This window comes from Vanacampus margaritifer, chromosome 4 (assembly GCF_051991255.1).
Source record: "Vanacampus margaritifer isolate UIUO_Vmar chromosome 4, RoL_Vmar_1.0, whole genome shotgun sequence".
NCBI lineage: Eukaryota > Metazoa > Chordata > Actinopteri > Syngnathiformes > Syngnathidae > Vanacampus > Vanacampus margaritifer.
Genome location: NC_135435.1, coordinates 19050678 through 19064828, shown reverse-complemented (window position 1 = coordinate 19064828; position 14151 = coordinate 19050678). Strand labels below are relative to the sequence as shown.

Sequence of the window (14151 nt, the reverse complement as noted above, 5' to 3'; positions counted from 1 at the left end):
GATTTTATGTGAGGAGTGTGGTACTCAATGTGTACTGGCTACGGTATAAACGAACTGAATTGAACTGGGAGGCATGCACTGGACAGGAGGGATAGCAAATGTAAGATAGATGGTATGCGTGAATGATAGGGGGTGGAGAGGTACGAGGGAGGCTCCAAGAAGAAGAGATAGTGAAGGTGGAGGACTTTAAATACTTGGGGTCAACAGTCCAGAGCAATGGTGGGTGTGTTAAAGAGGACTTTTTTTTTTTACAGTGCAGGTTGGAATGCATTATTTAATTGGATTTTACAGATTTTTCCTATATTTTTAAACTATAATTTATTTTTCAAAAATAGACTGTGATCTTATATGCTGAATGTAAAATAACATGAAATCACTGTAATAAAAACACAATATTTTTGTAATTTTAAGGATGAACGCATTAGAAATACACATATTTATTGTTAAAATATGTTCACAATTTTAAATATTTGTCCGTAAATGGAATGTACTGTAAAAGGCAACTTTAAAACTCTCCCCAAAAAAAGGAGAAAACTTTTAAAAATGACTGCAAAATGAATAGTCAAAATTTGTAATTTTATGATAAATTCTTTGTTAATTTTATTGAAAGTAACTACAATTACTGTAATGACCTAGGTCAGGGATGTCATACGTACAAGCTGCAGGCCGGATCAGGCTTGCCAAGGGGTTTAATCTGGACCGCGAGATGATCTTGTAAAGATGTCAGACCAAAGTAAAAATCAAAAGATATAAATTCATAATTTCACAATTCTCAGATAAACAATGCAAATTGTACAGGTAATTGGCCTGAATATCAATATTTTATACACAATCTAAAATTACAGTTTGTTGAAAAAAAATAATAAAATAAAATAAAAGCATACCAACATAAATCAAACAAACGTTCTGAATATGACACACTTTTCATCTACTGGTAACACATACAGTATGACATGGATTAACATGACATGTATTTTTATTTATTTAATATATTTTTGCACTTGTATGACAGTGAATATATTTTTCAAAACATTGTCTGTGCAGTTAATATATAATAATATAATATTTTGCAGATAAGGGTATAATGTGGCTCAAATAGGCTCAGGTGTTATGTTCTTTAAAGTTGAACTGTATTGTGAAACGATTTTCATAAATGTTAATGTTTCTGACCGTAACATGGGCAGGGAATTTTGTTTTACGTATTCTTTATCTGCCAGTGTGTCTATAAAACGAATGCCATGCAATCACCCAGTGGCGCCATGGGAACTGTTTCCTTGTTGTCATTTAATAGCACTGTATGAACTTACTGTTATTCTGTCACACAAAATATAACATTGTATACATTTGTATGAATATCACATATCACTTTGGCTCCACATCCTTTGGCTTTAGATCAAAAGAATTTCTCCCAACGGAAAACCTTTCCTCAGTGACGTCAGGCTCGTGCGCGTGGCCGTTTCCACTGGGTGTCACTACAGAGCTGAGAAAGTGACTCACGGCAAAACATCATTTTCACAGTCAAGTGTGAAGGAGTAATATCACACAACGAGCTGAATTTGTCCATTGGGATTTCACTTTGGTGTTTCTTATCAGGTATTGTCCATTTAGTGTAGTCCTGGCTACTTTTATGTGATTGAATATGTGAAGGCGTGGACACACACGTTAATGCTGCTGTGCACGTCCGTCGTCGTGTACTGAAAAGAATGTTTCTGTCAGGTGTGGACCCTCATTAGGATGTGCTGCCAGCGCATAATCAGTTGGCCATATGGTCGGCATGGAGGTACTACCCCCCCCCCCCCCCCCCCACACGCACACACACACAGTAATTACCTAAAGCAACTATAAGAGCAAATTTTCTGCTTTAACGCGTAGTAGGAAGGTCATTTGAAAGTCAGTCAAAAACAAACGGCTAGTCATTACTCGTAGAAGTTGTGTGTGACCACAGGTGGGTACTTTCAAATTTTGCAGCCATACAAGTGTGACAGTCGTGCTCCAGTGCCTGTAAGATGTTCACATCACAATGGTAATGTCACCGAGGGCGTTGTTATAACGCAGCTGATGCCTCTCAGATCTCCAAAAGGTCAGGAACAAGGTAGAGTGCTTGGCTTTGGTTTGAGCTGATTGAATTGCTCAGTGCCATGCTATAATTAGGAACCATATGGACTGTATGTTAATTTTTTTTTTTAACCCTGGAGAACCCAAGAACCCTTTTCTTCTTTGGAAAATTATGAATTATACATTAAATGACTGCTATAAGTTCACTGAACACCAAAATATATGTTTTTTCAATTTTAACCCTTTTTTTTAAAACTAGCTCTGAGTTGCTAATTTATCAATATATATATATATAAAACATACTCCCAGGCATTCTGCAACATAATATGAAATAGATTAACAAAAAACCCCCACAATTTTACCATCTGACGGTTTGCTGAGAAGATGGTTTTGTTTGGATTGATTTCCAGCTCAACAAAACAGCATGATGCCAGCCATCTTGTCACCACCACTCTGGCTCATGTAAGTGCAATATTCATCCACTAGATGGCCTCATGCAGGGGTCAGAAGTGGCACTCTGGACTTTTGAAGTTAAATTTGTAAAAAAAAAAAAAAAAAGGTCTTTGTTATTTGAGTAGCAGAATTTATAGGGGCCAAATTTGACCCCGTGGGTTCTCCAGGGTTTTAATGGTTATTTTTTCAATAAATACTGCTGGCTGTTTACTCACGGAAAAGCGTTTTAGCCGAAAAGAGTTAACTTACGGCATGTGGATGAAAAAGTTAAACTTTTCATCAAATTATTTTTTTTATAATCCTCCAAAGGGTCCAATTAATCATTTTAACACCAGATTAGTGTTAACTGCAGGAGGCATCCTCTGCTCCTGCCCTGTATTATATTGCATTATATTATACATTTATAAAAAAAATAAAACAGCCAGGTGATAAGCATTTTCATTTTTTTTTAAAATGATGCCCAGAGTGATGCACTCTTCACATTACAGATGTAGCTGCTTTGATTTTGAGTAGAAATGGTTTATTCCATGTCTGATGATAAATTGTCTGCACGTTTGGTGTGATTGAGAGTGCGTACAGTACGACTTTATTCAAATTGACTCACCTGCGGCATACTCTCCATCATTGATTGATTAAATGTTAGTATACAGGCAGGGTACTAATTAATTGTACAGTACTGTAAGAATTTTATTTTCCACAGGGTAGCGAGGTGGTCTCGTTAGTAGTTAGCATGTGTGCCTCACAGTTCTGAGGTTTTGTGGTTTGAATTCAGTCAAATTTATTGTGTACATTTTATTTGGATAGGAGTCACCCCTTTATGAAGATAATGATAAAATAAGTATGCAAATTGGTAGTCTGTTCACAAACACTGTAGACACGTTTGCATACTAAAATCACAATTATTGTCGGCAGTGCTGTATAATTCTGTATGCCACACTTAAATCTGAAGGCAAACAAATGTACAAAATTGGGGCCGCTCCAGTGAAGTTGCGAAAGAATAACAAGAACATATGGGATATCATCACAGTCGGATAGTCGTTGTTGCCCAAACAAGCATACATGCGCATGCAAAACATGGCAGTGTGAAGCCAGAAGCGTGTAAACTCTAATTCAACTTTCGGCCTGGGTGAACAAAAGAGGCATTTCCATCTGATTACGCATTTTCATCGGATCCCTTTTTAACCCAGGTTCACTTTTAATTTATTTTGTGCACCTACCTCGTTTCCTTTTCTGTTTATCTGACACCTTGTGGCCATTAAGTCAAGTATATAGTTTACGCTCCTCATTTGTGTCAAATTACTAGCCGTCCTTCTTTTTATTTATTTATTTATTTTGACTTCATCATCCTTTAAAAGCTTCTGTCTTTAATTTTTTTTTTTTTTTTTTACACCCATTTGAACTTCCCCGTTTGCTAGAACGTCATTTCATGTCAATGTCTCACAATTTATAGGGATCACATTTTCTATCACTTATTGGAATGCTGTGAAACTGACTACTATGGGTGGGTGGACGTCATGATCAACTGATCAAAAACTGAGATTTTGAATTCAGGCATTGTGTGTAGGAGAACAAAGAAGGACAAATGCAAAGGAAGCTTCAAAGCACTTTTGAAAGCAGTTGGATCCGCAAAGTTATTATTTCTTCCTCACTGGGGTTTATCCCAATTCAAACAAGAAAAGACACAACAACTGATTGTGATCTGCCAGTGTGATATCTGACTAATAGCGCGGCCTTGCGCAAGTAAAATAAAAGCGTGACAAAACTGGAAACACCTATTGTGCTGGTGCGGAGACTTCATTTACCTCATCTGATATCAATGACGGCTGCGAACAAAGCTACAATCTCAAAGACAGACAAAGACAAAGAGATGCGAGTCAACAGGAGAGCGGGCAAAAAACAGAAGCTGATGCTATTACAGACACAGTCAGAGTGTGCGTAATATTCAAATGTGATTCCACTATATACTGAACAAAAACTAAATAAGTCCCCAAGGGCCTTGATAGATGATAGATTTTGCAAATGACAGAGTGAATAGAAACTTTACTAGTATATTATGCTGTTTTTCATAATAAACATACCGTACTAAGCACTTGTTGAGCCCTTAACTCGTTCACTCCCAGCCATTTTCACTGAAGCAACTCCCTTCCCTCCCGCTGTTTTACTGGATTTTGACTGATTTTGCACGGCCCACAGAATATTGTGTTCTATTGCTATAAGAACATGGAACCTATTAAAATAAAGACCAGAGTGTATTCTTTCATCAGGAAAAAGAGTATATTTGTATCTTTTTCCGTTCTGCAGCATTTAGCATTAGAATATAGCGAAGTTTCATCATTATTCACACATTTGTTTAAAACAGTGGGGAAAGAGCTTTTTGCAACATGGCCCTGGTTGATCTCTTATACTCTGCTGCCACCTGCTGGCCGTTTTTGGAATAAGTTCATAGGCTGCATCAACGCCTTCTGTATACTTAAGCATAAAAAAACATAAACAACAACAACATATAAATACATCTTTGGGAGCAAATTACAGACTTTAAAATATTAGCATTTAGGATTAGATTTTAGCCTGTGTTCACAATTATCTAGTTTGGTCTATTTGAAGAAAAAATAATAATAAATGGTACAATTCCAGTGAACGTGTGGTTTGGTGAAGGATGCTATCCTGGGTGAACTGCAGTAAATTTGACTTTATTTAGAGAGGGACCAAATAGAGTTAGTTTTAGAGTAGGCTATAGATTTACATTAGGAAGACAGTAAAATAAAAAATAAATAAAATAAAAAGTCACTGAAGGTTTGAGGAGCGAATTCACAACATTCAGCTTGGGAGACTGCCACACTACCTTTTGAGCTATGCCCCTCCTACTGTTTGCTTTTCTCCAAGCGACCAAAGACATCGTTTTTGGTCTCTTGGAGAAGATTCCATGGAATCATGGAATCAGCTGCAGCTGACACAAGCGATACTACTAACAGAAAGCAGGTCATGAGTTTGTTCCTCCACCCTTGAGTCACTTTTATTTTTAATCTTTTCCAATTCTTTATTTTACTCTCTTCCAAGTGAAAATATTACTCTAAAACTGAGTCTAGTTGGTCCCACTCTAAATAGAGTCAAATTTACTCTACAGAATGCACTGTGTCCTTTTAATTTAAGAATGGCGTGTCCGGCCGCTACAATATTCTAATGATGAAGTGCATGTGGAAACGGATGGTAGGTGAGTTTCGTGCTCAACATTAATTATTCGAGCACTTCTCTGTATCTCATAATTCATTCTTGACCACTGGCAGTCACTTGATATGGCAGTTGCATTTGCAAACGATCTCATCTGTCATAATGTTCCTCCCAGAAAGGCTCAATGAGGTGCCAGAGAATGATCTATTGAATAGGGCACAGGTCCACCATACAAAGCTGGCAATCCTGCCAGACATAGCTGAGGGTTTAGCTGTCTGACCATGCGCTGTGTTAAAAGCTCACTTGTCCAGGTGACGTGTACAGCAGCATGTGACGTGATGTGACACACTTGCAACACAAACCCTAATCCTTGTTTGAATACCATAAACATGTAATACAGTCATGTAAAAAAAAAAAAAAAAAATCCAATACATTTCCTCTCCCCAAACAGCAACTCAAATGCTGGATGCCCGTGTCTTTATAGCCGCCCTGGTTTGAGGACGAGAGATTGGTCAAGGTCTTTTATATTTTTTGCTAGGCAGTGTCAAAGGTGCAATATGCAGTGGATTGTGGGGATCACGCAGGGCTTTGTGTCTGGATGATAGCCTACATGGTTTATATGATATATTTCCATGGCTCAGGTATGCTCAGGTATCGCTTGCAGTCAGAAAATAAGTAGAGATTTGAAAACGAACCAGGTCAGTCATGTGCCAGGGCTCGGCGTAACTTTGTATGAAAGCATGACTCACTCTGGATGAAGAGGAATAGTCTCCTTTTACTGCAATCCTCTTTTCCATGGTAATTTATGGTCAACCTTGAACACACAGGTGTATGAATCATACATGCGTGTGCGAAAGGTTTACTTTGTGTTATTTTGCCGTGCCATAGTATATGCTTTTGCAATAACTTTAGTCATAAATAAAGCACAAGGCCTCAGGTGTGCTTTGAGTTGAATGACATATAGGTTGGTGCAGGTCTTCCTGTCTTTCCTATTGATATGAAATACTTAAACTCAAGCTTTTCTGCTCCTTCCACATCGTCACTGACCGTAACCAGCCGCCTTGATTTCGAAAATCCGACAACGATCTTTAGTTTGTCATTGGCTTTGAGCAAAAATAATTTTGAGAGTGAAATGTTCATATTGGTTATAGCAGCAACCAGTGGATATCTCCATTGAGGCTCAATAAAGTCTTCCTCTTGTTTGTCTTCATCTTAATACGTTTCGGTATGGAGGTGGACATTCGGCCATAGCACAAATCCACAAATTTCTTGTTGCTCTTCTTCTTCTTCTAAACCCACAATTGTTTTTTTTAATCGAACCATACAGTTACAAACAATATAGGCAATTGACAATTGTGTCACAGTAATACATCAAATTCCAAATTATTACATAAATATTGTTTTCCTCTAATTTTTATAAATAGGCTATGCAAATTGCACTCAGCATAATTTTCATACAATGCTTAGGATGAGTTAACTTACACTTTTAGGTCAGTCAAGAATGTTTAAATGTTACTTATTTGGGGCAGCAGTAACTCATGCCATCATAAGGACTTGGGTTTTGAGGTCAACTTGTTGTTTGAGAGATGCTAGTTTACATCCTGACAATTGTTTAGGTGCCCTAAAGCAAGGCACACCCACTGTATATTGTGTTCACCACAATAGTCAATCAAGTAATTAACACTAGTCAGTGAACTAACTACATGTAAAGTGAAGCAGAACTGAAGCTGATTTCATCTCACCAGAACTAACCAACAAATAAATTGAATTAAAGTGTCAGATTAGTCTATTAAAATGTCAATTATGTTGGTAGTTGCAAGTGAGTTAACGCTTGAGTCAAGTTGTACCATAACAAGCTAATAAGCGACTAATTTAATTAGCTTGTGTAACAACATAGCTAAGAAACGGATAGGAATATATGGCAGACAGTCATTTCCTCTCCGTGCCTCTTGCCTGCCATTTCTTAATGAAATATGACTGTCCCTTCTCCCTCATACCTTTATCATAAGTCTCTTCTGGGCACTGACTGAAATTTAACCTCCTCAAAGTCAATTTGCCTTCCTTCTTCTCCACGTAGTCCTCCTGTTTTTACTCTCGTGAATCTTGTCCTCAGTCTACCCCAATTTGAGCTTTTTCTTTCCTGTTTGACAGCAGCTTCCTGTGGTCGGGTTCGCTCGGCTGGCCTGCAGGCCTCGCTGATATTATGCCAACAACTGCAGTCCCGATTCCGAAAAAATTTAATAAAATCCCTGCTACTTAAGACAGGGTCACAAAGATGGTTCCCATGGCAACCAGAGAGCTCCTAAGTAAAATGTAAATGTAAAAAAGGTAACCACTTCCAGAGTATTTTTTATTTTATTTATTTTTTAGAAATAAATACATCATTAACGTGAATGTTCTTACAGAATTAAATACAAAATGAAAACTTCAATGTCAGAAATTTGGTCAAAATTATCAAACAGAGTGGAAGCAGGGTTAGGTCCAGATTTCCCGAATCTCTGTCCTCAGCGTAGTCAAATCCTGTTAGGAAAATTCCGTGAAGGCTTATTAGAACTTCTTTCTTTGAGTTTCCAGCACATACATTGTTGTTATTATTTAAGTACAGTCCATATATAGTTGAAACGTCGCCTTGAATCGTTTGACATTTGACAACTGAATTGTATACAGTACTCAGACCTGCAGGACCAAAGTGGAACGGCATTGTCCCAAATCTAAAGGAGACAGAATTGTTCACAATTGCTTGGTTTATTTCACTAAATTTGATACAGACTTAAAGGGGAGTCAACTCCCCCCAAAATTATTTTTAATATTATGTTGTATGCGCCCGACTCGTCTAAACGCGACATTGTAATTATTATTGCCTTTGTGGGATAAGAAATCCAAAATCCACCCATTTTTATCAATCTCAGGGGGCGGCCATTTTGTCACTTGCTGTCGACTTAACCCCTGGGCGTTATTATAGTTTGATTAAATTCTTGTAATTTTTGCCAAAATCTGGCATTTCCTTTGAAGTGTGATAACTTAGTCATTTATGAATATTTTTTCCACTTTCAACCGCTCAAAATGTTCACTGGCATCAGACCTATCTACACATATATAGTTTTTTTTTTTTCGTTTTTTTTTTAATGCCCCCTATGGACAACAATAGCAGTATTATGCTAATAGCAAGACTAACTATGGTGTATATATATATAAAATAAAATAATAATTTATATATTTCATATGACATAGTTAGAGGCTCAAACAAGTCCATAAGTCATAACAATATAATTTTTTTATGCATGCATTTTGTATTCATTTATTAGCCTTTGGCGCCACCTAGTGGATTTTTGTGTTAACACTCTAAACACACAAATTCCTCTATTTTCATGTTTATGACTCGTCAAAGAAGCGATTGCATCAGTAATCACGGAAAATGCATTATAACACATCAGGTTTACAGCATATCAAAAACTGTGATTTATAATGGGAGTCAATGAGCCAAAATCGGGCATTATTACAACAACTTCGTGTGAATCTCTCCCTCCTGTTTGGTAATAATTATAAATTACAGCATGGCGCCATTTTGAACTTCTACATTTCTAAACAATCCTGGTAAAATGTCAGGTCCCTAGTGTATTTTTTTCAAATGCTTTTTCTTTGATGGAAAACAGAAAAAAGCCAGAAAATGGACAAATAACGCCCAGGGGTTAAGATGACATCACAGTTGCTCAGGTAATGACCAATCAGGGCTCCTTTGTTTTCTAAGTTTGATCATGTGACATTCGCGAGCTTAGCTGTGATTGGTCGATACCTAAACCCTGAGCAACTGTGACGTCATTTTCAGTCAACAGCAAGTGGCAAAGGATAAAAACGGATCGATTCTGCTGCTTTATTGATATTCCACAAACACAATATTAATCAGAATACCGTGTTTGGACTAGTGGGGGCCCGTACAAAATATTATTGTAAAGAACTTTTTTGGTTGACTTCCCCTTTAAGTCTACCTGAAAGAGAGAGCGTTATTAGACAGATTTTGCACTAGAAGTCAATCATCTTCGTTTTGTATGATTTTAAACAGATCCAAGGCCATCTAAACATTGCAAATGGTATACTTTGAAATCAGACACATATAATTTTTGACCTGTAACACTTGGTTCATTCAAACAAAGTATCAGAGATTTACTGTTGTCTTCATCTGTTTTGAGTTGTTATATTTTCACCAGTTCGTTGGCTCATCATGAAATCGACTTACAATGTATAAAATAAAGCTTGCTGCCTTGCGATGAATAGGAATTGCTATTGATTTCATTATTGAAAAGGCTATGAAAAGGTGACAGCTACTGTTTCAACTTTTGTTCCAATAGTGGCTTCATTATGCCTTCCAAGTAAATGTCATCCTGCTTCATTTGTTGACTACTTGCAAAAGTCAACATTAATAAACATCTGAAATGCTTTCAGCTTTTCCACAGTATGAAAGTATGAAACATGTAATACAACTACCTTTTTTCATTTGCCTCGACTGTGACTTTTCACTCATTGACTTGCCGTTTCATAGATGAGTGTAAATTGCTTTCTGATCAACAGAACATGATCAGATAAGAACGTGATTGTAGTGCGCTCTCGAGGGGGTTGAGGAGGTTACTTAGCCACCTCATTGTGATCTTTATGATGGTTTATCGACCCACATTAGATTACACATTCAGATAAAAAAAGAAAAGAAAGAGAGACTATTGTCTCCATTGAAACCTAGAAATGTTCGTCCCAGTGCTTGTAAGGAGCAATAAGCACATAAATTAGTCGTGTTCTACCAAATATTCAAGAGGAATATTTTATTAGTGCGAGAGAAATATGAAGAACCCACAAAAAAATATGATAAATTATAGTATACTGCTTGGAATATATTGTGGGATTTTATGGTCTGGGGGGGGGAATATCAAAAGGTATTCAGAGAAAAACCCAAGATGTCCACTCTGCGATGATTTCGAATTTTTTCAACATATTTAAAATTCTCTGTGTTCTCCTGTATATCCTGTTAAAAGTTTGTAACTTACCAACCAATAAAAACCTTAATTGTATTGCTACGTTAGCAAACCAGAACTGTCCTTGTAGCCCACACTCCCAATTCATATTGTTTTTGTAGAGAAATCAAGACACTAAAGAGGGAAGCTAAAGCCCTTACAGTGTTGACAACCTCTTATTACGAGTGTTGAGACTTATTAAGTCTTTACCCCCATTACTTTTTTTTTTTTTGGCATTTTTGAAAATAAACAAGTATTTTTAACAACAGTCAGCAAAGGAAGACAAGAGACTTCGATTCTTTTTTGCTCGCGAGGAGAACGGACAGAGATGTACTCAGTTACAATCTCCTACCCGCTCTGAGGCACTCCGAGCCCTCTCTCTCTTTTTTTTTTTTTTTTACAGGGCGTTCCAACAACTAAATGTTTCAGTCCTTATGTTGTGATAAGTGCAGAGTTCCTATTCTGCAGCTGCAAGAGCACAGGTCATGCTTTGCAATACTATAAGAGTTAGTATGGGATAATTTATGTACGTACATTTATTCTAACACCGTCGATTATTAGAAGTTTACCATCATTCGTTAATTGTAATCACACAGGCGACCATCATTAATGAATTGATGGACCTTCCGTCAATATTGACGGAATGCTCAACTCTGGTTTTAATGTATCAAAATCAGAGGTGGGCGTGTCAATGAATTTTGAGTGTCCGTCATTCGACAATCATCAAGAGTTGGGTCACCCTTTCGTCATTGTCAATCCGTCAATATTTCAAGCCGAACAGTCAATCCGTCATTCGTCGATTATTCGGAAAAATGACCATCCGTCAATGTTTCTGTCATTGGTCGATCTGTCGCCAAAATTGAACATCTGTCATTGACGGATTGACAAATTTATTGACAGATTGACGAATACATTGAAGGACAACGCCTCCTTCGGTCAATGCTTAGTTTGTTAATTTTTCAAAGTTTCCCATCAATCGTCAACAAAATAGGCGGTCGTAATTGACGGACCTTTGTAGTATATTTCTATGACTTGCATTGCGGTAAAACTTTGTATTGATTTGGGTAAAATGTGTAAAAATGCGACCAGACAATATGTCACTTAGTTTTACACTTAACGATCCTTTTTGGAAAACACTCACGGAGAGCACACATAAATCCCATTTCAAGCCGTATAACTTTCTCTGTTTTCCTATCGGCAAAGACATACTCTCACTCACATCAACCGCAATTCCTCATCGTTTGAAAACAATGCCTGGCCATGCATTTATTCCTCAACTAACTTCATTTCACATTCAGACGTGGTGTCCTTTTCTTATGATGTTAAATTTTAAAGTTGGCGTTTTGAGACGAAAGCATTTGAAGGTTTCATCCAGACGACTGCAAAGGGAGTGTGCTTCACATTAATCCCTTTGGGGGTTGCGGGGGAGGGGGAGGCAGCAGCACTCTGACTAATAGGTAATCTAAAGGCTTTGCTGTGAGTAAACATCACAGCGATGACAGCCGATCGCCCGAAATTACACCTAAATCGAACAGAGACTTGGGGATTACCAACGTTAGGTAAATAAATTTGACTTCAATCACGAGGAATCAGATTTAAGTCTATGCGAGGCATGCGTAAACCGACGGCGGGACATCTGGACGGATGATCAAAGAGACAGATGGACACGCATACAGATGACGCCTACTCAATACTGACAATATGCGCAACCACCGCGGGGGGCGGGGGGCGTGTCGGGTGGAGTCAATAACTTTTCCACGGATTAGAAATTAGCTCCACTCAATCCCGGTGCACGCTTCCCTGTAGAGGGGTGAACGACGAGGCGCTCTGCGGGATCAGAGATGGACATCAGAGAGGCGGCGACGACGGACGAACGAAAGACGGAGAGAAAGAGTGGGGGGGCAAAGAGGAGTTTTGAAAGAGAGAGCGGAGGAGAGCGAGACAGCAAGAGAGTGACAGAGATCAATAGAGAGAAGAGGGCAGAGTGAGAGGAAGAGGAAGTGAGGGAGGCTGAGGAGATGAAAGGCTGTCTGCTGACTTGTTCCCTAACTGGAGAATTGAAATTGATCTCCAACCTGTGTGTGTGTGTGGCCTGTCAGGATGCACAAGATTAAAGGGGGCACTGTTGTGTGTTTTTGCGTAAAACTGTGTGTGTGTGTCCATGCAGCCGTAATAGAGAGGTAGCGGAGGCTGATTGAACTAAAAGCAGGCGGAGACAGAACATCACGCCCAAATACATTTCGGTCAGAGGCTCTTTTAATAAGGGTCAAATCATTTCAAATAGCCATTACTACTGGGTCACATACTCTTTGATTGAGTTTTATAAACTTCAACTGCAGGGTCAAACATTTTTTTTTAACTCGGGCTGAACTTTACTTCCTCTCCAGCGCATCCAAAAAAAGAGGGAAAAACGTGATCTGGGTCGCTTGCTGCATGTTGAAAAACACTCCACATAGCCTAATTTGCTTCAGCTGTGCGTCGATTGTGCCGGCAAAAGCGTCCGGCTGCGTCGTGATCGTCACGTTACGAATATATGGTGGTTTGGAAATAAAGTGATTTATCCAACAATTCTCAAGTCAAATCCATCAGTTAGACATTTCAAGTTAACTACTATATATATATATATATATATATATATATATATATTTAAAATCAAGCAACCCTTCAATAATTCTTTTAAATATGAATAAGTCTTTGCCAGCTCAAAATAATTATCCCTCCTGCTGTGTATGAATGGAATCATTACAAATTGGGGGGAAAATGGAGCAAAGTAGTGCGCTTTGTCAGCTGGCGTATAAATGGCACGAACACTTTTGTTCAGGAATGCAAATCGCAAGGCATTCAACAGAACCTTGTGATACAAGATATTTAATCGTCACATTTTTGTACAAGAAAATAGCCGACAATGAGACGACAGGTATAACTTGTCTCCAACATGACTGTTACTGTCAAGTTGCACATTTACACGCCAATTCCACATGAATCACATGGTATATTTCACTAGAATTATTAGATTAAAAAAACAAACAAAAAAATATATATTTTAAGATCTTAAAGCTACTGAATGTAGAATATTACATTTCGAATCGCTACTGCCACCTGCTGACGAAAAATGAAACTGCACCTATCGTTCTTCACATACACACCACGCACATTATGTCACATCCGCAGACAGGGCGCGGGAAATTCTAACCCGATTCCAGTCCGAAAACTATTTGCCAGAAGCTTGCAGGAGTACCCATTGTGAACAGCTAAGGTTTTAAACTACTAATGTTAACATTATTAACATTTTTAACTCTTTCACTGCCACTGACGTTTAAAGACGTCAAGTAAAAACCTACGCTTCACTGCCAATGACGTCAAAAGATGTCATCCAATGATTTTTTTTTTTTTTTTGAAACGGGTAGAGGAAACCCTTCCGCATGTCTGATGAAAGTTTCAAGTCTGTCTGTTGTGCCTAATGACTATTTTTGGC

At 38.0% G+C, this 14151-nt stretch overlaps 1 long non-coding RNA gene across 1 annotated transcript in view; it reads left to right on the top strand.

The window, feature by feature from the left end:
* The first annotated feature begins 1524 nt into the window (after nucleotides 1–1524).
* LOC144050742 (uncharacterized) overlaps nucleotides 1525–14151 on the top strand; it is a 21682-nt gene continuing 9055 nt past the window's right edge. The window contains exons 1-2 of the long non-coding RNA XR_013293917.1: nucleotides 1525–1593; nucleotides 1717–1780. This is a non-coding gene — a long non-coding RNA (uncharacterized LOC144050742). The remainder of the gene's footprint in view (nucleotides 1594–1716; nucleotides 1781–14151) is intronic.